The sequence below is a fragment of the Cricetulus griseus genome, chromosome 2, assembly GCF_003668045.3.
Source record: "Cricetulus griseus strain 17A/GY chromosome 2, alternate assembly CriGri-PICRH-1.0, whole genome shotgun sequence".
Classification (NCBI taxonomy): domain Eukaryota; kingdom Metazoa; phylum Chordata; class Mammalia; order Rodentia; family Cricetidae; genus Cricetulus; species Cricetulus griseus.
The window spans coordinates 335,477,028-335,501,785 of record NC_048595.1 but is presented as its reverse complement, the minus strand read 5'-3'; the positions used below and the strand labels follow the sequence as shown (position 1 = coordinate 335,501,785).

General features: G+C 35.7%; 1 protein-coding gene across 1 annotated transcript in view; it reads right to left on the bottom strand.

Annotated features, from left to right (window-relative positions):
- Positions 1-24,758, bottom strand: part of Hcn1 (hyperpolarization activated cyclic nucleotide gated potassium channel 1) — a 372,838-nt gene that overhangs the window by 160,441 nt on the left and 187,639 nt on the right. The window lies entirely within an intron of this gene.

Sequence of the window (24,758 nt, the reverse complement as noted above, 5' to 3'; positions counted from 1 at the left end):
AGTTACATTAATATTGATGGTAGATTTAACTTACTATCTCTTTGGACAAATCAATATTTTATAATAGCAAATTATTCTGCTTCTAATTATTTATATTTTTGTTGATGGTTAAGGGAAATAGATCACAATTAAAAAATATAAGAAAGAACTGTGGTGGTGGCACACGCCTTTAATCTCAGCACTAAAGAGGCCGAGGCAGGTGGATCTCTCTGAGTTCTACAAGAGCTAGTTCCAGGACAGCCTCCAAAGCCACAGAGAAACCCAGTCTCTAAAAACAAAAAACAAACAAACAAAAAATTATGAGATAAGATTTAAGATGAGCTGCAGTACCATTACAGGTTTCTGAGTGCATATGCTTGAGGAATTCAAGCTGAGCTTGAATAAGAACCTTAGAGATAAAAGGTAGCTAATGTTGCTAAAAATATGTAATATTTTTAAGTGTAATATTCCATAATATAAAAGTTATTTTATAGTAACTAATATTATTTCTGAAAACACAAAATAGTGGCAATTTGCATATTCAACAAAATACCAAGTGGAAACAAGCATCAAATTTGATTTTTTGATTGTTTATTGTATTTAGGTATTACAAAAAGTAGAATCAGAACCAGCATTTTTCCTTTATCAATGTAGTATCCCCCTAGTCTGGAATGGCAGAATTCACCTGAGAGCAGACCTACATTCTAGACTATGATTCCAAACACCCATCAAAGATGAGTAAATACCTACAAATATGGATATTTAAAATCACATACAATTCAACAAAAATCTATATCTTTCTAAGTTAATAGGATCCAAACTGCTTTGAGAAATTACCCAAGAAACAGTTTCAAAACCCACAAAATGTACACACACACACACACACACACACACACAGAAAGAGAGATAGATAGATAGATAGATAGATATAGATAGATAGATAGATATAGATATATGTATATATTTTTAAGAACCTCAATCATTGAAGGAATATCAGTAATTTCAAGGTATGAATATTGATATATATAAAGATAAAATAGACATTTGAACTTTTGCTCATCTTTAGGAAATGTTTTCAATTTGTTGCATTTTGTATGCATAAACTTCTTTGAACATTTTTTGACATAATTATAGTGAGCATACTTTATCTTTATAAAAACAAAGAAATTGTTCCATACTCCTATAAAGTGGCAGGCACTAAATCTTAAAGGTGACACAGGACACATTTTGATATTGTAAAACCATATGCTAAACAACATATCTTGCAGTACTCATGGTCAGTTCCTAACTCATAGCCATGTACATGTACAAGACCCAGATTAAACTCAGGGGGAACAAAACAAGAAGTGATGAATATGCAAAAGAGACTCCTAGGCATGAAAGGGGTCTAGGAGGGATTGAAGAGGGGAAAACGTCATGGGGAGTAATCTAAATGCATCATATACATTTGTGAAGTTGTCAAAGAACAAAACTTATGAATAAAAATTGTAATTATAATACAATAAATGTTACTGTGGTGACAGATAATAACAATACATTACAAACAGCCAAATTACTAAGAGCAGATGTTAAGAATTCTCACTCCAAAATAAGAGGATCAAGATAAAGCTTATAACTGATAATTAATGTGGTTAATTCATGCCACTATATTTGCATATATCAAAATCTTATGTTGTGTGCCATCAAAAAATTGTCAATCAAAAGTTTTAACTTTAACAAAAACAAATATAAAGAAAAAAAAGTCAAATATTTACCCTTATGCCCATAATGCAGCAGCACTCTTTCATTGGGAAGAAGTTATTACAAAGTCTCACAACTGAACAAAGTACAGAGAAGAAATGATAGTAGCCTCCTCAGCCTCCACTGTGAAATCTATATCACATCCCATTGCCTAAGGCTAAGAGAAGAACAAGCAGAAAAAAGCTGAAGAGTTGTAAGGTCAAGGAATGCTACAATGAGGTGTCTTTTGGATGCAAGAGGGCCATGTCAATCATGATCAAGGTTGTGGGCCCTCACATAACACTTGCATAAGATCCAACCAGATAAAATTCCAAGAGGGATGGAAGAAGATGATGGCTGCTGAGGTGAAGTGAGGTCAGTTGTCTTCAGAATTGTGGTACTTGGCAAGCTGCTAATGCTCCAGTGATGGCCCTCCACTCATGCACATATAGGTAGCATTTTGGAGTTAATTCATGAAGGAGGAGGAGAAGGAAGAGGGGAGGAAGAAGAAGACTTGAAATTTTCCAAAGATATGTGGGGTATGGAAGGAGTTGTAGGGTGAGAGGGAGAGTCCATGTGATGAAAACACATTGTGTGTCTGTGGGTCTTCAGATCAAACAGTGCTAAAATGTGGAACTGAAATCACAGGTGGGTTTGAGCCACCTGACAAATGAACTCAGGTGCTCTGAAAGATACAACACAAATTTATAGAAGATTGAGAACAAGAAAGAAATAATAATAAAAACAGAATGAATTGGTTAACAATATTGTTTTATAACTATATATGCCATATAGGTGTTCTATTTTTAAGTTCACATGTTTCTTTAGCAAACATACTATGCTCATTTGAAACTAAAAATACAATTTTACATATATCCTTCATATGTAATATCACAGGTCAACTGTCCATTAAATGTTTTTTTTTTTTTTTACTTTCAACATTACTTAGCTTCTGTACTACAGCTCTTCACTTCCTATGGGATAATAGAATCATAATTTCTTTCTTTTTCTTTAAATCTAAAAGACAATTTTATTAGAGTTTGAAAGAAAAACCAGAAGTCAGACAAGATGTAAAGTCTCAGCAGCTGCCTGGAGGCAGAGAATAGAGGAAAGTCCATTCCAATTTAATTATGTCATGGGGGTCAGACACATGGCAGACAAGTAGCCACATGGCAATAGGAGAAACTTTAGAGAAAGAGAAAGGAAGCATGGCATATTGGGAAGAAAGCCCAAAGTGGAAAGGAAATCATGGGTAAAGAAAAGTAGAAGAAAGCAAAGAAAAACCCAGCTTTTCTGAATTACTTAGAAAAGCAGGCATATTTATGATCCTACATGAAGGGTGCATGAGGTACTGCATAACAGCCATTTCAGGCACAGATTTCTTTTCATACAAGACTGAAATTCCATTTATCTACATATTTTAAAAATGCCTTCATAAGATTTAATGTTCTCATTATTTTCTTTGAAAAAAAGGAATCACATTTCCAAGAAACTTGAGGAAAGTGAAAAATAATTACATATGAACCTATTGGACAATTTTAACAGGAATCAATTGTGGCAACATTTATAAACAACTATAAAATTATAAAATTTGAAAAGCGTCAATTTCAATATTTGGGTTTATAGAATTGAACCCTATTCACATTTGCTGTCTCAACTGATTTGTAAATACTATCAGTACTATCAGGCCTCTAATAAGCAGAACATTTCTAATATCCATTTCAAACGCCTGAAAATTTCAAATCAATTGCACCTGATAACTGAGCACTAGTTAGAAAGAAGAATACTTATGATAGGTCATATTTGATGCACATATATTTTAATGTTATGAGGTATCATAGTTTAAAAAGTCTTGAATCTTAATAGGGTAACTGAATCTATCCAATTTTTTATTTAAAAAAAATTCTTTGGGAATAAGGAAACCATTATCCATCTGAATCCATGAGGTATTGGATGTGGTGCTCCACCACACCAATTCTCTAGTTGCTTCTGGACCTTGTACAAAACACTATAGAACTTGCATGCAGAAAGTTTGAGTCAGGTGAAGAATAGAAGAAAGGGTATATGATAGGTATGGTTTTAGTTGGGGGTGGTAGGGGAGGAAGGGAGGGAGAAGGGAACTGGGATTGTCATGTAAATCAATCTTGTTTCTAATTCAAATGAAAAAAAGAGCTTGCATGAAATCTAGCCATCTCTGTTTACAGCTTAGGTCAATTCTCAATGACTTACGATGGCTAATAAAATGTAAATGCTACATAAATATTTGTTCAGTTTTACTATTTTTTAAAAATATTTTTTGATAATTTATCCTTATTTTATGTACATTGGTGTTTTGCCTGTATGGATGTCTGTGTGAGGGTGCCAGATCTTGGCATTACAGACAGCTGTGAGCTGCCATGTGGGTGTTGGGAAATGAACGCAGATCCTCTGGAAGAACAGTCAGTGCTCTTAATGGCTGAGCCATCTCTCCAGCCCCTCAGTTGTACTATTTAAGGAAAATGTTTATACGTGTTCAGTACAGGCAGATTTTTTCCCCTTACCAAATATTTTCTTTCTGCACTCAGTTAAATTTGTGGATACAGAAGCCACACATGTGGATGACTGACTGTATCTTGTTAATATTCATGGGGACTGTGTGATGCCACAGAATATCTAATCAATGTTCCAGAAAACTAAAACGAAAAAGATAGGAAAAAAGAACAGACATAACCGCCATGTCCTTAAATTTACTTAAGAAAGTAGCTTACATTCTGGGAAAATCAATTTATAAATTCGTGCTAACAAAAAGAATGCTTAATGGATTACTGCTAGGGAAAATGGACTTAGTGAAAGCAGTTAGCTAACTTGGAAACTAACACAGTGCCTTGCTTATTTCTTCCTTATCTATGACAAATGTAGTAATTGTGCAAAGTGTGCCACTAGTAAACTAGTGAGGAGATATTAACACATGCCAAATCTTGTAATCTCATTTGAAGAGGTTTGTATGAAGACAATGTGATGCTTACCATACACAATTTTATCATGAAATAAAACTAGAATACTTTTAAGATGGTACTATTTTGTGAAACACCTTTGGAAAGCTAAACTTGGAAGCTTGCAATAAAATAAACATTTAAAAGATTTAAATGACTCCTTGGCCTTCTATGAGCCCACTGGATAAGGGTGAGGCAGATGTGGCCATACTTTTCCTCCAGGGATGTTTGGGTTGGATCCTCAACTGATTCATCCTAACTGGGATGGCACTGAGGCACAGAAAGGGACTCTGGTGTCACCTGTACTATACAAGGTCTTTGTGTCTTGAACAAAAAAATTGAACAGGACACACATTTCTGGGGAGTAGGCTCCCTTTGGCTCTATCAGGTTCAATGGGTCAGTGAGGGGAGGGAGCGGGAACTGGCATTGACATGTAACATAAGTTTGTTTCTAATTTAAATAAAATTTACTTAAAAAAGAAAGAAATTTGAACCAGAAAAAATTTAAATGACAAAATGCATTATTCTGTTTATATTTTCTAGTTAATAGAGGTAAAAGCTATAAGATAGTGTGTGTGTGTGTGTGTGTGTTTGTGTGTGTGTGTTCATGTAGAAAATAGGTGAAAAACTGTAATGATAACTTTCAGCCAGCCACCTGAGTTCCACCGCCATGTTAGCGCCCTCAAATAACACACAGAGTCTTAATATTAGTTACAATGCTGCTGGCCAATGACTAGGATTTCTTATTTGCTAGTTCTGTCTTAAGTATCAACCATAACCATTAATCTATATATGTTATAAAGACTTATCGAGGACGCCAGCAGCATGCATCTTCTCTTCCCTGGGATCACATGGTGACTCCCCTCTTTACTACATCTCCTGAAATCCTCCTCGACTCCCAGCCCCACCTATCGTTCTTCCCTGTCGGCCAACAGTGCTTTATTTTTCTACCAATATGACAAACATATACACAGAAAGACCGCCCCCATCATAAAACATGTTATTAACCATAGCAGCACTCAATACTAAATAGATCTTCTGGATGTATAATATTTTGAAAAAATTTTCTTTCAGATGAGTTGGAAGAATTCATTTCAGAAATAGTATGCTCATAAGTAGTCTCAATTGTATCCCTGTATGCTCCCAAGTCCCTGTTTTGTTCACTTCTATACATACTAGATGTGTAACATGTTAGGTGCACCAATAAGAACATCTTGTTACCTCTGAACTTTAAACTATAAACAACAACATGGTTCTGGTTTTGTTAGTCATTAATTACCTTCACAATGACATGGCATTGAGAAGAAGTAAAATAACCATATGGGGACATTTAAGAGATGTGGTCTCTTAAGAAATTATTAGGTTCTGAGTTACCAATTTTATAAATGGATTAGTATCTTGCTTGAAAATAAATATGAGTTTTCTTGAGATAAGATTATGGGTTACAAAATTAGACCTGGCAGTACTGGATCAGTTACTAAAGATGGGGTCATTATAGAATAGTCCAGGATCCTCTCTTTTTCTTTCTCTCTTAGCTCCCTCCCCATGTACAACAATCTCTTTTCTTCTGTAAAGGTGTATTTCCACATTATTTAACTTCTTTTTACAGTAAATTACCCAGATTTAAGTACTATGTCATAGGATCAGAGAACAGACAAGTGCCGGCTTATTTCACCTGCAAAATTATGTAATTTGACTGAAGAGATGGCTTAGTGGATAAAGCACTTGTCCTAGGAGCATGAGGACCAGAGGGGCTTAGTCTTACTCCAACTTGATATGCCATGTTTTGTTGATGATACTCATGGTAGAACTGCCATTTCCTAAACAGAAATGGAAGACTGAACTGGGGGGGTGGAGACAGAGGGGTGTGTCAGGGAGGGACTAGAAGGACAGAAGGGAGGGGAAACTATGACTCAGATATAAAATAAATAAAGATAAATAAATAGAAAAATAAAATAATAAATAATATAAGAAAATGAAATAGTGAACAAACCAAGGAGAATGCTACACTACAGATACACAAATTGTTTCAATTATAGATGGGGACAATAATTAAGATATAAACTCATCTTTTCCAGAATCAGTTCTGGTAGGCTGCAACTATTTTGAGAAAGGGAGTTTTCCCAGTAAAAGTATACTTTATCTGTTTGAAAAGGGGATTTATTAGAAATGATGCGGATTGCTGCCTTCTGGTTTTGCTTTTTATACCTGTATAGGACTCAGTCTAGGTTAACTTTTAGGTAAACACACACACACACACACACACACACACACACACACACACACCATATAATTGAAATCTTAACTTTAATTAGCACCAGTGACAGAGTCAGAGGACAATGGAGGAGAGCAACAGGAATGGAGTATAATGACACATGCATATGAAAATGCCATAATGAAAGTCAATACTTTGTGTATCAACAGTAATCTTAACTAAAAACAATATTTTTACAAAAAAAAAAAAAAAACGAAGTAAAAGCTGGGCTTTAATAGCCCTTTAATCTCAGCATTCCAGAACCAGAGACAAGAAATCTCTGAAGCGAGCTGTTTGGAGAGACAAGCCAGAATCTGGGAGCTCTAAGCTAAGGGAAAGATCCTGCCTCTCAATAAAATAGTAATGAACAATAGAGAAAATATCTGAGACATCTGATGTCAGCTTCTGTGCCTACACACACACACACACACACACACACACACACACACACACACACACACACCACTACTAGCCACAGTACTCTTCACTTTAAACTGAAGACATACAATTTCTCAGAAAGGAAAAGTACTAGCTCACTATGCAAGGAAATAATTTTCCTGGAATTTAATTTGAAATAAGGGGGTCTTTAAAAAATATATTGATCTTATCTCAAATATTAGTTGGTAACACAAAATAAGTAAAAAATTAATAATGAAAATATGCTTTCTAGAATAAACATGGTATAAAGCCAATATTAGACAACTGGCAAGGTGATCTCAACATTCTTAGCCTACACTCATCATTATGAGCTTGGTAGAGCTGTGCAAACACGACCCCATAGTACCATTTGCTAGGTAAAGTCAACAGGCTCTGGAAAGAACTGCGGCAGTGAAAACAGTGCTTGATAATTCTGTATGTCGTGGCCATCAAAGTGCATCATGCATTGGCACACACTCTTGTTATTCCGGCAGATGAGCCCATCTCATCTAAGTTGGAGAATACACATTTATTTGAGTGGGTTTGTGTCAGATATGCTCTGGAAGAAAAGTAGTGCTGGTTCACTGTCTTGGCATCTGCCTCCTGAAAGAAATCACTGAGTAACAAATTTTGTTAAAAGGCCAGTAAAACAACTACAAATCATAGTGGAGAAACCACACTATTTACCTTTCAATCAACCCCGTGAAGGAGGTCAAGCACACCAGATCTATTCTACTACCCTAAAAGAAAACCAAACCTGAAAAGCTACACAAGAATTGGCAAAACTGTTAGCAACACAAGATACAACTGAGTTCTAATCTCTGGGGAAGAGGCAGGATGTCAAATGCACAACTTAGACTCCTTCAAGAACTGAGTGAGAGTGAACTATGACTCCTCGTCAGCTCAGATAATCGTGCAGACCTGGATGCTTTTCAGACCACCTGAGGTTTTAAAACAGTTGACTATCACAATGTGGAGTGTGCTGCACAAACCACTACAAATGGGAGGGTCTTTAAGAGTAATAACCACAGTTCAGGAAAACTGGGTTTCTCCTATCACCCAAACTGGCCTGTGTATGAACACACACTGGCTCCCTCCCTCACTGTTCACAGCATTGGCTCTTGGACCTCATTAACTCACACAACAATGTCTTCTTCAAAGACTGGCCCCTGTTTTATTTATTATTTATTAATTGCATTTTTCATTTGTTTTACATCCTGACTGCAGTTTCTCTTCTGTCATCTCCCATTCTCTCCCCCTGCCTCCCTGCTACCCACTCCATCCACACCTCCTCTGTATCTAATCCTGTCTGAAGTTGACCAGAATCTACCATGCCAAGCCTCTCTTCTCAGAATTCAGCAATTTTACAGAGAAAGAATTTGCCTTATACAGTTTTACAATAAATCATGATGTTTCTCTTTTTCCCCCTTGACAATTCTTTATTTTCATTTTACTCTGTCCTTGGTAACTTCGCTTCATCAACCACCATCTTTCTTCTTGCTTTGACCCTGTCTTGCCTTTAGCACTATTAAGACATTTCAAGTTTCTCCTTCATAAGAAGTATTAAGTGTATTTTCATGTCTAGCCACTGTACTACTAGTACATCTCACACACACTGAAAGATATTTTTTTATATTAGTTTTGTTATTTATGCAATATATATTTCTATTTTGCTATAAAATACTCTCATAATTTTTGATCATTCATAATGCTTGTCATTAAACTCATTCTTTGTTTTCTACAGTTGAAACTATATGAGATCCATTATATTCACTGTACTTGCAAGACTCCACATTCTTAACTTCTGGTGTTACTTAGAGTCCAATAATCTCCTAAGACTGATCTCCGCCAGACTGTCTTAAATTCACTCCCACAATAACCAAGCTATGAATGTGTAAATCTTTATTGAAGTTTCTCTCACTCTACATCACTCTTGTGTGTTGGGACCCAGGCCCCATGGGGTCTCTGTGAGTTGTTTTCCAGCATAACCACAGGTACCTCCTGTTTTCCTGGCCTTGTCCCTCTAGCATCAACATCCTGTTGTGAACCCTTACTGTTGGGTACAGACCCGACCTTCAGGCCTGTGCTGACCTTTTGTTACTTACTGTTTTGAAACATTGTGCCTTGCCCCAATCCCCTTTCTGCTTCTTTGGCCTTGGGCAGGGGTTGTGGTTTCCTTGTTTATGATAGGGCATGGGAATGCGTTCTGTTAGCAGGTAGTAATTTTCCATTTCCTCTTGTTATGATTGTATATAAACTGCTGGCTACAATAAAGTGATGGCATTTGCTTCTACCCGAGTTGTGTCTTCCTGAATCCACAGTCTTTTGCCTGGTCTGGTTCTTTGATTGCTGGTGCTGGCACTGGTGACACTCGTGCTCTCTGCATAGCATTCTATTCATTGATGCTCAACGTAGCCTTTTCTGAAATCCATGCTAGACTGACTCAGTGACCTTCCTTCCTTAGGTAACTAATACTATTCATTTCTCCCCCAAACACAGACTAATATCAGCATTCTTGTGTATTTGAGATAAACACTAATCCTCAAGTCTAACATAATAAGACTTAATGATCGGGCCAAGGCTTGCATATCAAGCCTCCTCTCCGCTGCTTTCTCTTAAGCTGTATATTCATTTTCTTCTGTCATCTTATTTGAAAAATTCATGATTAACTATCCTCACATATCTGAAGTTATATAACCATTGTCTCCATTAAAATGGAGTTTCCTTAGATTGAAAGAACCTTGTTTTACCATCTTAGATGCTTAATGCCTTTGACACACACAAACATGATTTAAATAAAAATAAGTTGAATGAAAAATTGATGAATTAAATCGACTATTGATAGTATGCATGCAACTTGTCTTTATATTTATAAATAGTACAAAAAAATTGCAACCGAGTTGACAACCCAGCTGTCCAAGTTCAATACTTACAAGACAGACTTCATGTGTTTCAGTGTTTTGAATATGTTTTATGCCTGCAGAACTTTTTAAGTATTCTAAGCTCCTCTGTAGATATATGACAGTGCAGATATTTCAGCTTTTGAGACTACTTTGAATTAATTTTTAGAAATTGCTCTCTGCTGATATTGTTTTTGACAAACATAACCCACAGAGCTTTAAGACTCATAATCCATTATCAACTTCAGCTAATAGGCTATCTTGTAACAGACACCAATGCTGTGCCAAAATTTACTCAAAAAGAAATGGGATTTGGACTTACAGGAGTTGGCACTATTTTAAACTCAATAGAATTCAGTATTTTTGACAAGCTCTAAATGGAGGAGTCCAAAAGGTTACTATCATTATTATCTGGGCTTCCACCCAACATTCAGATTCACAAATCACTGTCACGTTAAGGCTACATAGAGCCCTGATTCTTGCTTCAACATCATTATTTTCATTGGGTATATTTATGTAGAATAGGAGTGAAAGGAAGACTTTTGCACTATATTTGCTAAATTTTTTGAGAAAAAAATATTTTAAGTTCAAGACTCATAGCATACAAAATTTTTAATGTTTTTAGTGCACCATACTTTCAACTATAAAACTACCTTTTTTTGGTTTTTCCCAGACAGGGTTTCTCTATTTGCATGTAGTTTTGGATGTCCTGGAACTCACTCTGTAGAGCAGGCTGGTCTTAAACTAATAGAGATTTGCCTGCCTCTGCCTCCCAAGTGCTGGGATTAAAGGCATGTGCCACCACCACCCAACTAAAACTACTTTTAAAAAATTATTTCCAAAGAAAAGCCAATTATTTCTCAAAGGCAACTGCATAGAAAGTTTCATTTTATGAGTTTTATATTCAAAATAAGATAATTTAAAAAAATTTAATGGAAATATTTGGAAATCATTTTAAATCATAGATTGGACTGGACATAGAACAACATTTTTAACATAAAAAATGGACAAGGGCATTCTAAAAATTTTCTAGATGTAGGCAGAGTCCCCAAATCTAGGGATTTTAGATCATTTGTTTTTCACCAATCAAATGTAGTTGCCTAGCTACCCTTTACAAGAGAGTCCAATAGCCTGAGCCTTTGCCTCTACTTCTTAACTCATATTAAAGTCCTAACCCCAGTGCATTAGAAAGAAGCAAGTAGGAATTATATGTAGAATCCTTAGGATGGGATTAATACCGACATAAGGAGGCACAGGAACCATCCTGACTCTCCATCTCTTTTCCAGGAAGCAGATTTCTCCAGAGCAGGAAGATAGCTCTCATCTGACACTCATTAATGAAAGGTCAATAAAATGAACTAAAAGGAATGGAACTTTGGAGCAAAAAGTTAACACAGGTTACTGACCAGGACAAGTTGCATTGGGTACTTGGCAGAAGAAAACCAGGAAAGGCTTCTTGTCACTTGACTAAAACAAGGCAGACTAAAATATTTGGAGCTCACTTAAATGCATTAGACCCTTAACATCACTCATAACCATGAAGAATAGGCTTTCGATCTACCCACCTGTCTCAGTCTCATAGGACTATGAATATTAAATGAAGTGTGACACATTTCCCACAGTGATTAGTGTTTGCTGAAAGGTAACCTTCATCACTCATTATAATAAGGACTTCAACAGAATGCTCACAAATCATATAACATACTAACTGTAACACTGGTTCTTATTTACATGCAGGAGGAATGGAAACCAGGAGTGATACGTGCCTTAAGAACCCGGATGACAGGCATGATAAACTAAAATCCTTCATTTCCCAAGTTTTCCTTATCTCTCTGCTGAATCTCTGTGAGTGTGGCTGCCCTTGCCTTCAAAATGTGTGTGCACATGTGTGTTGTGTCAGTTTGGTGTGTGATGTGAATGTGTCTGTTTAGTATATGTTTGTCTCTGTGTGTGAAAATATGTGAGTGTATCTGTTGAGTACATATTTACATTTTTGTTGAAAGAAATTTAGATGAAACAGAGATCCATAGTTGAATCTCACAATGTGTTTTCATGTATCATTTTATTTTCCTATATCTACATATTTTCCCATGTGTCTGGAAACTGTACCATATATTGAGCGGACACACTTAGCTTTTCTAAATCTTAAAAATCAAAACATATTTCTAAAAGAAGTCTTATTTTCTTTTTGAAGTACCTAAATTAAAATTCAAAAACCCGAGCGACTGCCAAATGTTCATTAAAATATATAAAACTATCAAAAACCTATTCATTAGAATTAATAAGGAAAGGCTTATCTACTTTGCAATTCAAGTGAATAAGTATTTTCAATGGGAAATAAGGGTTGTCTGTCATTATAAAGGATAAAGGCAGAGAAGCCACTTGTCTTATACAGTGACACAATTGTAATGATGTAAAAAATGCATGTAAAAAATACACAGAAAAAATGCACGTAAAAATGCACAGAAAAAAATGCACATCAGGCATCATTCCATTAAATGCTAGGCAGTGTAAATAATCTTCCAGATAAAAATATTATTTCTTTTAAAGTAAACCTCTGTTCTTCATAAATAGCTTAGCTTTAATTCATATCTATTTAAATTTACCATACAAACTTCTGCTTTACCATTTTTATTGGAACCAATCTAGAATAATTGAGATAGTTCAAGTAAATATATACATATATTTAGGATAATTTATAAAATATATATTCTTCAAAGGGAGAAAATAGTGGCTATGAATTAGAATATGGCAACACATTAATTATATTTTTTAAATGTTTATTAAACAGAAGTACTTTATTTATATAAAAACATAAACTTTATTTTGAACAAAATAGCTTTTTCCTACATAAGGACATTGTTTCTTTTTATGGTAGACTTCTTCATTAGCAACAGGAAAATGGGGAGCCAGCTGCGGTACACAGAAATAGAATCTCAGTCTTCAAAAGTAATAATCACAGGTCAGAAAAACCTCAAAAATCAAGTCAATGAGCAGAGCTCATGAGTCTCATTTGCACCGCCATTTAATTTGCATGAAGTTTGTTACATGTTCACATGTAACAGGCAAAGTGACTATGCGGGCTCATCACCTTCCTTTACAATTCCACCTAGCCTTTCTACAAACAGTCTCACTTATTACAGGAACACTTCCTTCCCTGCATCTCTTGGGAATGTGGAAAATTCTTCCTCCCTTACTTTGGCCCTCTTGGGTTTTATTTTAGATTCACCATGATGAGGTATAATTGCTGTTTGCTGTACTTATCCTCTTCCTGGGCCATCTGCTCCTTGCAAATAGGAACAAGGATTTGTTTTTCAATACATTAATACTTCTTTACCTGTGTCTTTAAAGTTGTAGAAAATTCAAATTTTTTTTGGACTATAAAAGAATTTAAGTAATTTTGCCAAATCCTAGAACTGTATAATTTAGTTCAATACGATAACCAAGATATATTCATAAAACCAAGACGTATATTCAAATTAGTCATATTGAGCATAATCTCAACACTAGTACAAATCAGCACTCTGAATTGACAGCAGTCTGTGTTTTGTCAAGGTTTTTCAAAACTAATTCTTTCCACAATTTTGACTAACTTTCACATTTTTCCCTTCATTGAGAAGGCCAGGATTAAAAGAATTAATCAAAACAAAACAAGAGGAGAAGGAGGGAGGGAGGGGAAAGTAGATAATGTTCAAGATAATGAGGGTAAACATATTGCTCAGTAATGCAAGACAGATGAAAACAAATACCATTCAGACTTGTACTCACAAATTGATTTATACGCCCAGGCAAAAGAAATTACCTAAATTGTGCTTAGAGATAATGAGAAAAATCCCAAACACACAACACTGCTGAAATTACTCAAGCTTATGAAAATAGTGATTTGTAATTGTGGTAGGAAATATAAAAAGCAATTTTAGAGGTAAATAAGAGTATTCAGCAATGAACTGGATGCAGAACAGACAGAAAAAGAAGAAAGCTTACTATAGTCTCCAAGCTCGAGTTGTGGTATATAAATAATAATGAAGCCAGATTTCAATACACGAACCACATAACAAAGTTCACAAGAAAAAGAATAGCATTTTAGTTTTGGACATTCTAAGATTAAATTGATAATATAGCATATTCAACTGAAATAACTGGAAGGCATTTGGGGACATAAATAAAATGATTGGAAGAAAAATTGAAGCGGTAAGAACTTGGATTTCACTGGATATTTATGATCAGGGCTAGTGATACTCTATAATTCATCACCATATTACTCAAAAAATAAACAGAAGGATTATGCAAAGTCACCCCTCAATAAGAGATCAGCCTCACAGACATGCAGTTTTTAAGGTAAACAAAATTGGAATGGCCAGGAGAATCTGCTCTAAGGCACTTAAATTTGGACAGGATGAAGACTTGGCTTTATAACTATCAGAAATCTCCTATGTCTGCTACATAATTGTTAATGCCAAGAAACAAATGAAAATAAAATCTTTCTTAGTCTAATTATGTTAACAATTCTAAAAAACTGACAACAGTCACCTACATCCAAAGCCATCAGAATGAAGACAGTTAGGTAAAGGAGAAGAAAAGGAAAAGATTATCTACAGCATAGCTATGAAGACCAGCAATACTTAAAAAATTTAAATATGTACCTAAATATGCAAGAATAGGAATGGTGATCATATTTATAATAGTAATAAACTCCCAATATAAGTAGCATATTTTAATGCTTTTTACCATTATTTTGTAATTTAAAATTTCACAGATTTTTTTAAGTGGATAAATTTCTGCCTTTGCATTTTTAGAATAAAGTTTAGAATGCAGGTTGCATCAAGTCAATAGAGATGAATAAAGAGCTCATCAGGTTTTTTGTGTTATGTGCAAAGTTCAACTGGGGCCAGATAATCAAAATTAGACACAACCAAAAGAGACACATTTTTCTCATCTACCATCGTGACAGTTAGTCTATTGAAAATGTAAATTATGAATCAAATTTCATACACAATTTCAAAGTTATTTAAGGTAAGTGGAAATGTTTAACAGAAGGCAATGTATCAAAATAAACTGCAACAGCTTAAGAGAACAAAATTATCTTTAGCTTATTAGTATCCTGTTTGGAGAATAGGGAAAAATACATAAATCAATTTAACTGTGATCTAGATCATAATAATGATGTATAATAATGAAACCAGGCAAATTGTTTGAATGATTTTTAGTAGACTACTTGAAGAATACCAGATCATTCTTAGCTGTTCTCACCATCATTTTCCTATATTTGCTTCTCATAACTTTCCATGCTCAGAATCTATTTCCTCAGGAGGAAATGAAGTTCCGATATGTAGAAAAATCTTCTAGCCTGAATATTGTGCTAAAGAAAATAATCAAGGAAACCTTCCTGCTAACCATGGAAGCACACATTGTCAAAGGATAATAACCGGCTAGCTACGAAAGTCCTTATGTTTAGATGTTGAAAATAGAAAATGAATCAGAGAAATAGCTCAGTGGTAGAAACACTTGTCCTTTAAACTTGACAAGATGAGTTTGATCAACAGAACCCAAAGATGAAGGAGATAATTGGCACTCAACAGTAGTGCTGACCTCCACATATAATCTGTGGCCCACACAGATGCATATACACATCAAAGACCCCACAATAATAATAGTAAGCTTTTATCATTAATTAGAGATTAAATAGTGTTATTTATTTCAAAACTCAAAATTAAAGAAATAGTAATTGCTTTAAACAACCCAAAGAGATAAACATTTAATGTCACTTAGAGAATATTATAGACTTAAAGAACTAAATGTAAGGAAAGTATTCACAACAGTCTTTAGATCAGTAACGTATGCTATCAATGTCTCTTTGGTATAGAAAAAATGAAAGGGAGACTGTATGTATAGACAGAGCATGGCAGAAAAACACAACTGGTCAGTCTTCAGAAAACAACTGGTCATGGGATGCCTAGTCCAAATAGATATATCTACAACACAGCCCCTGCACCTAAAGCTTGGGAAACATAATGGAAAAAGGGGTCAGAATGATTTTAAGAGCCTGAGTAGGAAGAAGTCTTCTGTGAGATTGTGTTTCGAGATATGACAAGGGAGGAAATCTCCATCCTCACATTTTAATCCTTAATTTTTCATCCTTCTTAAATAATCAACTTAAGTATAAGATTGAAAACTAACTGCTTTTGGTACTTTTCTTTGTTTATTTGTTAAATAGAGAATGAAAAGTTATACACATGCATCACGTGCCAAAAATAATTTTTAAATTAGTAACTAGATTTTAGTATATTGGATTAAATATCTTGTTTAAAGACAGAAATAAGAGATATTTAATAATTCATATATTTTCTCTTATAGCACACTAAAATATCCTCTTGCATCTAACCCCTACAATTCACATTGCTTTCTCAGTCTTAACGCAGCCTCTTTGATTCAGCAAGAGCTACAACATATCACAGGCTAAAATATTGGCCATAAGGGACATCAGTGTGGACAGATCATATAAGGAGATAAACTAAGCAGATAAAATAAAACCATACAGTGGTGGAAGAGAAATGAGAATCAGTGCCAATGACCTCTCTCGGGAATACCAACAGACTCTGATATGATTTCCTCCTACCAAACAAATAGAGAATTTAATGAACTTGGTCTTAATGATTCCTCTAAAATACCTTTAAATCTAAATACAAATTCATTTATTTCTGGCTTTTCACACATGAGTAGTATAGCAGAAACCATGGCAGTAGTACATCTCATAATTAAACTATAAAAAATGATAGCAGACACACAGAGAAAGACCTAGCCAACAACATAGGATGAACTGTTGATAGGAATCTACTTTTTATCTTGGGCTTCTAATAATAATGGCTGATCTTAAATGTCTCACTAAAAATATAAGGCTCAGTTACATAAAAAATGAGATTACAAATGTTCAATGTCAAATGAATGTCAACATTTGGTTGATACTGTGCATTGGCTCTCATCAGGGCATTGGGGAACACAGGTGACCCAGATCTTTAACAAAAGAACTGCTCTGCAGGCATGAACACCTGGGGTATATAGGGCACAGGTGGCCCTCTGGCAGCTCTCAGGCTGACTTCTTGAGTTTTGGCCAAAACTGAGTGTGAATAAACTCATTACCCATACATATGCCCTGGTTTTCTGAGACATTTCAGTCAGGTGGGTAATTTTCTGTGTAGCTCCCTTATGCTATCACTTAGTCCATTGTTATAAAAACAACATTGCAAAAGAATATATTAATATCCATATATATAAATGTCTTAATGATATTTTAATTAGAAGATAATTTGCAGATCTTCAAGTACAAAATTAAATTATCACAATTCACCAAGAACAAGCATCTAATAAAAGCAATATACAGCACGCCGACAGCCAACATCAAATTAAATGGAGAGAAACTCAAAGCAATTCCTCTAAAATTGGGGACAAGGCAAGGCTCTCACTCCCTCTATATCTCTTCAGTATTGCCCTTGAAGTTCTAAGCTAGAGCATTAAGACAAGAAAAGGAGATCAAGGGGATATAAATCAGAAAGGAAGAAGTCAAACTCTCACTATTTGCAGATGATATGATAGTCTACATAAGTGACATGAAAAACTCTATCAGGGCACTTCTATAGCTGATAAACACCTTTAGCAAAGTGGCAGGATACAAGATTAATTAAAACAATCTGTATCCCTACCATATATAGATGATACATTCCTGGAGAAAGAAATCAGAGAAATATCACCTTTTACAATTATCACAAACAACATAAAATACCTTGGGGTAACGGTAACCAAAAAAGTGAAAGACCTGTCCTATAAGAATATTGAGTCTCTAAAGAAAGAAATTGAAGAACATACCTGACAAAATTGGGAGCAAGGGAGGAGAGGGTAGGGAGCTAGGAGAATGAGAAGGGGAGAAGAGGAAGGGTGAGGAAGACATGAGGGAGCAGAAAGTTTGAATTAGGGGAAGTATAGAAGAAAACAAGAAAGGAGATACCATGATAGAGGGAGACATTTTAGGTTTACAGAGAAATCAGGCAGTAGGGAAAGGTCTGGAGTTCTACAAAGATAACACCAACTAACAATCTAAGCAACAGAGGAGAGTCTACCTAAAATGCTCTCCCTTGATAATGAGATTGATGACTGTCTTATATGCCATCCTATAGCTTTCATCCAGCAGCTGGTGGAAGTAGAATCTGACACCCAACTAATCACTGAACTGAACTAAAATCCAGTTGTAGAGTAGAATGAGTGATGGGCAAAGTGGTCCAGACCAGACTGGTGAAACCCACAGAAACAGCTGACCTGAAAAATGGGGAGCTCTTGGTCACCAGACTGATAGCAGGGAAACCTGCATGGGACTGATCCAGACCTCAGGAACATGGGTTTCAGTGAGGAGACCTCGAAAATCTATGTGACCTCGTGTTGCATCTCAGTACTTATCCCTAGCATAGGTGTGGATTATGGGAGTCCAATCCACATATACGGATACTCCCTGAACCAAGACACATGGGGGTGGGCATAGGCCCTATCCCAAGGATATGATAGACTCTTATGACACCCTATGGAAGGCCTCACCCTCCCTGGGGAGCAGAAAGGATATGTGATAGGTAGGGTTTTAGTTGGGGGGTTGGTAGGGGAGGAGGGGAGGGAGTAGGAACTGGGATTGACATGTAAAACAATCTTGTTTCTAATTCAAATAAAAAAGAATAAAAATAAAAAAGAATAAGCATCTATTTTTTTGGTTAGTAGAGAGTAGCCCTAACATAGTTGTCCAAAATTCATTCTCTACTGTCCTATATTTAGGGATATATTCTCTGTGTTTCCATTATTGTTGCCTTTAGTTCACCAAGCATTTTCTTTGCTCTTCAATAGTAAATTTCTTATATTATGATCTTATAGATTTATGATATGAATGGGACATATATTATATATATATTATATATATATATATATATATATATATATATATATATATATATAAGATTAAGGGGATAGGAAGGTAGGAAGGAGCAAGTGCTTGGATGAAGAAGAACTAATACTAAGGATGTTTAAAAAATCCACACGAAAATCCATTATTTAAAAAACATACACCTGGAGTCTAAATGAAGTTACCTTCTATGGGGAATGATGTGCCTCCCAAAGGTCATAGGTTGCCAAATGAAAATGCCCATTGCTATGTGTGAGACACCACCCCATACAATCTGTCCTAGATACTTTCAATACAATATAGACTACTGTTATTGTTTCTGGTTGCCCAACAGAACATGACAGTAAGACCATATTGCTAAAGATACTCCCCTGTTTTGTCACAGAACTTCTGGAATACAAGTTGGTAGTGACTTGGATGATAACTCTTTGCTGGTTAACATCCATAGTACTAGAAGGTGTTGGACAGACTGTTGCGTAATAAATTTGCAATCTACAACAATGCTTGTCCAGGCAAGATATGCCCAAAGGTACAACAGTGGCATGAATACTGTGGAGGAACTAACTGTTTTCTTATTGTAGGTAAGACCTGCTTCACAGGTGAAACTCATGACTCATACTGTAAAACTGGCCAAGTATCCATAACTGTGAAACTCAGAGGCTCCAAGAGAGAAACTTCCTCTAATAATTTGCTGAATTGATGTCATACAAACTGCCTTCTAAAAACATGTAGTGAATAGTGAAACTCTTATTCCTATCAGAGCTTCTTTATTCAGTGGACAGTGGTTAATACAGAGGTTTACACAGATGGTCAGAGTCAAGAGAATTGTTATCTATCTCCATAATATAGGACATCTAAAGTATACCCCCAACATTTAGGGGACATCATAAAAAGGAGCTCAGAAAAATGTAAGAGCTACAAGGGGGGGGCGTGAAACTGTATTTCTAGATATAAAAGAAAAACTGAAACCCATAAACACAGTATCCTGATGATGCCTGTCCAAAACCTTCACAAGATCAAGTCAGTCAATATTCTACCATTGATAAGGGAGGAGCACACATGACCTCAAACAGAGCTGAAGATCTTTTAAAAGGTAGTGAGCTCCTAAAGCCCATTTGTGCACGAGGGATAAATACTAGTTCCAATCCCAGAGGTACTTTCTCAGGGATACTTTCTCAGACTAGATACAAAGGGGATAGCCTAGGTCCTGCTCCAAATGATGTGACAGACTTTGATGATCCCCCATGGGAGGCCTTACCCTCCCTGAGAAGTGGATGGGGGGTGGTATGGGGGAATGGCAGGGGGAATGGGAGGACGGGAGGGAGAGGGAACAGGATTGGTATATAAGGTAGATTGTTTTAAATTTAAATAAAAATTAATGTTAAAAATGGGGGAGGAAGACAAATAATGGCTAGGATACAAGGAAAGAGGAAACCCTACCTATGGTTGGTTCATGTAAACTGGTACTGAGTATATACCAGAATAGTCAAAGTTTCATCACAGAGATACTAGCTCAACTATGTGCATTATTGTTCCATTTACAACACTAGGATACAGAATCAGCCTATGTGTCCTTCAAGTGATGAATAGACAATGAAAATAAAATGCATAACATTTATAATGATGAGATTTTATTCATCTGCAACAAAACAAATGAAATAGTGAAAATTTCAAGTTGATTGTTGAAACTGGGGGGATTCTGATTTTTGTGGGTATTAGACATAAAGCAAAGAACAAGCAGCCTATAGGAAACAAAGCCATAGAACCTAGGTAACAAAGAGGACCCTAAGAGAGACATGTATCAATCTGCTTAGGAAGGGAAAAAATATAAGGTCTCCTAAGTAAATTGGGAGCACATGGCAGGCAGAGAGATGTTAGAAGGGGGAGGGGAAAGAGAAGGTGAGGGGGAAATGTATAGCTCAATAAAAACTCATATATAATAAAAGAAAAGAAAAAAGAAAGCAGGAAGAAAGAAAGGAAGCAAGAAGCATAAGCGTTAAAAGGAATTTAACCTGTAGATCTGGACAATGCTGCTCCTTTAACCAAGGGAGATTAAGCAAAAACCTCAGAGCCAGGTGTGAAATGCCTTCTTATGAATTGCTGGGTACAGAGCACCAACGGCCCCACATGCAATGTAGGTTCTTGTCATTCCTTTCGGTTGCCCACAAGAACTAATTGATAAGACCCTATTACTGACAGGGCCATATTGGGAAATCAAGCTAGAACTGGGAAGCATTGAGTACTTACACAGCTGTGAACACTATGAACTTCAATAGCAACTTGCCAGGCAAAAATATTCTTGCTGATGCAATAGTGGCACTGCAGTTAAGAGTAGGCAAGCATTCTTTCATTGGATTTTAGGTCTGTACCACAAGAGAAATTTTGTGTTTGGTATTATACCTGTTCTTAAAAGTTAATCAATGAGACCTAGCTCCCTAGTGGTGAACTAACTGTTCTTAGGTTGTCATGCCATTAAGAAGGTTTATTTTTATACCCTTAAACAATGTAAAGTCCCAGCCTTATCCAAAGAAGTTTCTTTTTGCAATGAATAGCAGTGAATGCCTAGAGATATACGGCTTCTCAAGAAGCTACAAATAAATGCAAATTGAATGTTCAGCCATAAATTGGGCATCTATACCTTTCCACATAAGGCTCATGGATCACCACTGATGGAACTGAGTGATGGTAGAAAAAATATAGGAGCTGGAAGACAGTGGACGGGTTGTAAGAGACTTACTTCTAAGCATGGCACAGACAGTTCAGTCATGACCTCACAGTGGCTGTGACTGCATGCAATAGGCCTGTACAGGATTGGGACTATCAACAGTCAACTGTAGAAGAGGGAAGGACTCATGGGCCTTGCATCTTCTTGATGAAGTACTGGCTACTGTTAGAATTCTGTGTCATAGGGAATGTCATTGTTTTCAGTTATGTATTTAGTAAAGTGCCCACTGGGCTCCAACTGATTAAATTCAAACCTATGATCAAACAAAAGATCCCAGTTAAACTCAGTGAATCTAGAGAGATGATAGATAGATAGATAGATAGATAGATAGATAGATAGATAGATAGATAGATAGATAGATAGTGTCTTAGCGTTTCTATTGCTGTGAAGAGACAACATGACCACAGCAACTCTTATAAAGGAAAATCATTTCATTGGAATGGCTTACATTTTCAAGTGTTCAGTCCATTATCTTGGTGTGACATGGTGGTTTGCAAGCAGACAAGATGCTAGAGAATTAGCCAAGTGTCCTAAATCTTGGTCTACAGACTAAAGACAACAGGAAGTGATCTGAGACACTGCATGTGTGGCTTGAGCATATATTGGACCTCAAAGCCCACTCCATAATGACTTCCTCCAATACCACACCTCCTCTAAAAGTGTCACTCCATTTAGGGGCCATCTTCTTTCAAACCACCACAGTCAGACGGACAGACAGAAGACAGATACATAAATGATGGGCAGATAGATGATGGGTGGAGGATGGATAGATAGAGGATGGATGGACGGATGGACAGACAGACGGATGGACGGATGGACAGATGATGTGAATATGGGAAAGGGACTTAGAATTAAGGGAGGGGTAACAGAAGTAGTAAGGAGAAGAAAGATGGTGAGGCTTATCATAACCTGAATACATTATATGCATACATAGAATTATCAATGAACAAATTCAGTACAAATAAAATTAAACAAGAAACTTTGAATGTTCATCTAATACTAAAATAAAGTAAAACAGAAATGTCACCACATTTAAAATCTTAAGTCCTCATTTACAGTATTTTAAAAATTAAGTTACTGCAAAATATTTCAATTCGGTTAAAATAAGAATAGCACAGCAAACCAGGTAAATATTAAGAATTTTTAAAGTATGAGCACTTTTTTGCTATCACTATGCATTTACGACTTTGGACAGAAAGAATAAAAGTTCCATGTGCTGATTCACTCAAATTTTCTTTAAAATATTTCTTGTCCGATTCAAAATAAATTTTGGAGAACATCACCATACATTTAAAAGGTCAGAGAGAGGATTGGGATTGTGCTGAATCAGGGTTACTGTATCCTCTTGGTTAGAGCAATGCACGGTAGACCCATCATTTTTGATATATCTAGGCCATTTCAAAATTAAAAGGCATATTCTATCACAGCATTGTACTAGTGTCTACTTCAACAAACATAAAAATTTATTGTTACAGACGAGTTTCCCAAGGCACATAGAAACCAGCTTTCTGGATTTTTACTTCTCCTGAGAAAATGGATCAAATGATGAGAGTTTCCTTTCCATTTTTATGGCCTAGAGTTTTTTTTAATTTTCAAAAAGAACGAAAATATTATTGTGAAAGAATGTGTTGTCATGTACTTAGTTTAATTATCTCTTTGAGGTGAATGAGTACACCTAAAAATATAAATGATGTTTTAAAAGATCTGGCAAGATGGCCCAGAAGATAGGAGCACAGGTTGCTCTTCCAGGAAACCTGTGTTCAATTCCCAATGCCCCCATGGCAGCTCAAATCTATTGGTAACTCCAGCTCTAGGGATTCTGGTACCCTTCTTTGACCCCACAAACACTGCATGCAAGTGATACACAGCTATATCTGCAGATAAAATAGCCATGAACATGAAACAACATGTTTTTAATTTATAAAAAAATATAAAAATATATTAAAGCCAACAGCATTGAATATTCAATTTTGGCATTCACCCAAGGTTTACAAATTTTCCATGAACTTTTAGATTCTATAAATCAGGCCGGACTCCACTTACTAAGTGATTAGGAAAAAGAAGCTCAGTGGTTACAAGCTGAAAATATTGATTTGGATATTGCTGTTTTAAAATCATACAATATAATTGATTTTTGTACTTACAGAGCATTCTACTATGCATGCAGTATGCTTTCAATAAGGAAAACATTAAGCATCGACAAATGCATAACGTTCTTGTGAGCCACATCCACCATTATTGCTTATTCAGGCCCAGGTCATATTTACTGGCCTTTTCTGTCAGCTTGACCTCCTTTTGAAAACTGCCTTCTCCCAGTTATTCCTCCAACAAGCACTTACTGTAACTTAGATTCTCTTGCCCTCCATTCAAATGGTTTTTCCCAGATTTTTGAGGTCATAGCATTTTACAACTTGTTCTCTCTGTGCTTATGCCTTTGTGTATTGCTTCCAGGTATTGGCTTTATACAAAGTGCGATCTTTCTTGCTGTCCTGTAAATTTTTATGTGATTTGTTCCAATCATTTAAACACTTATATCTATCTAAAAGCAGCCTAGTGTTTGTTAAAAGACACACAATAGTTATCACCAAGTAAAAATATACAGTCTACTTAATTTTCCTGTGTTATAATTCATCATTTCTGTCAATGTTCAGACACTGATTATTGATTACAGAGTCACTTAAGTTGGTTGTATTTTATTGAATTCTGGGTAATATCACATTAAAAGACAAGGCATTTCTGTTTTTCATAAAACATATTGAAATGTCCTCAGGAGCTACAGAGAATGTTGGGAAATGAGTAAATGATAATACTATAGTTACTGTTATTCATTCACCATTTCTATTATTGGAATTCCGATGTA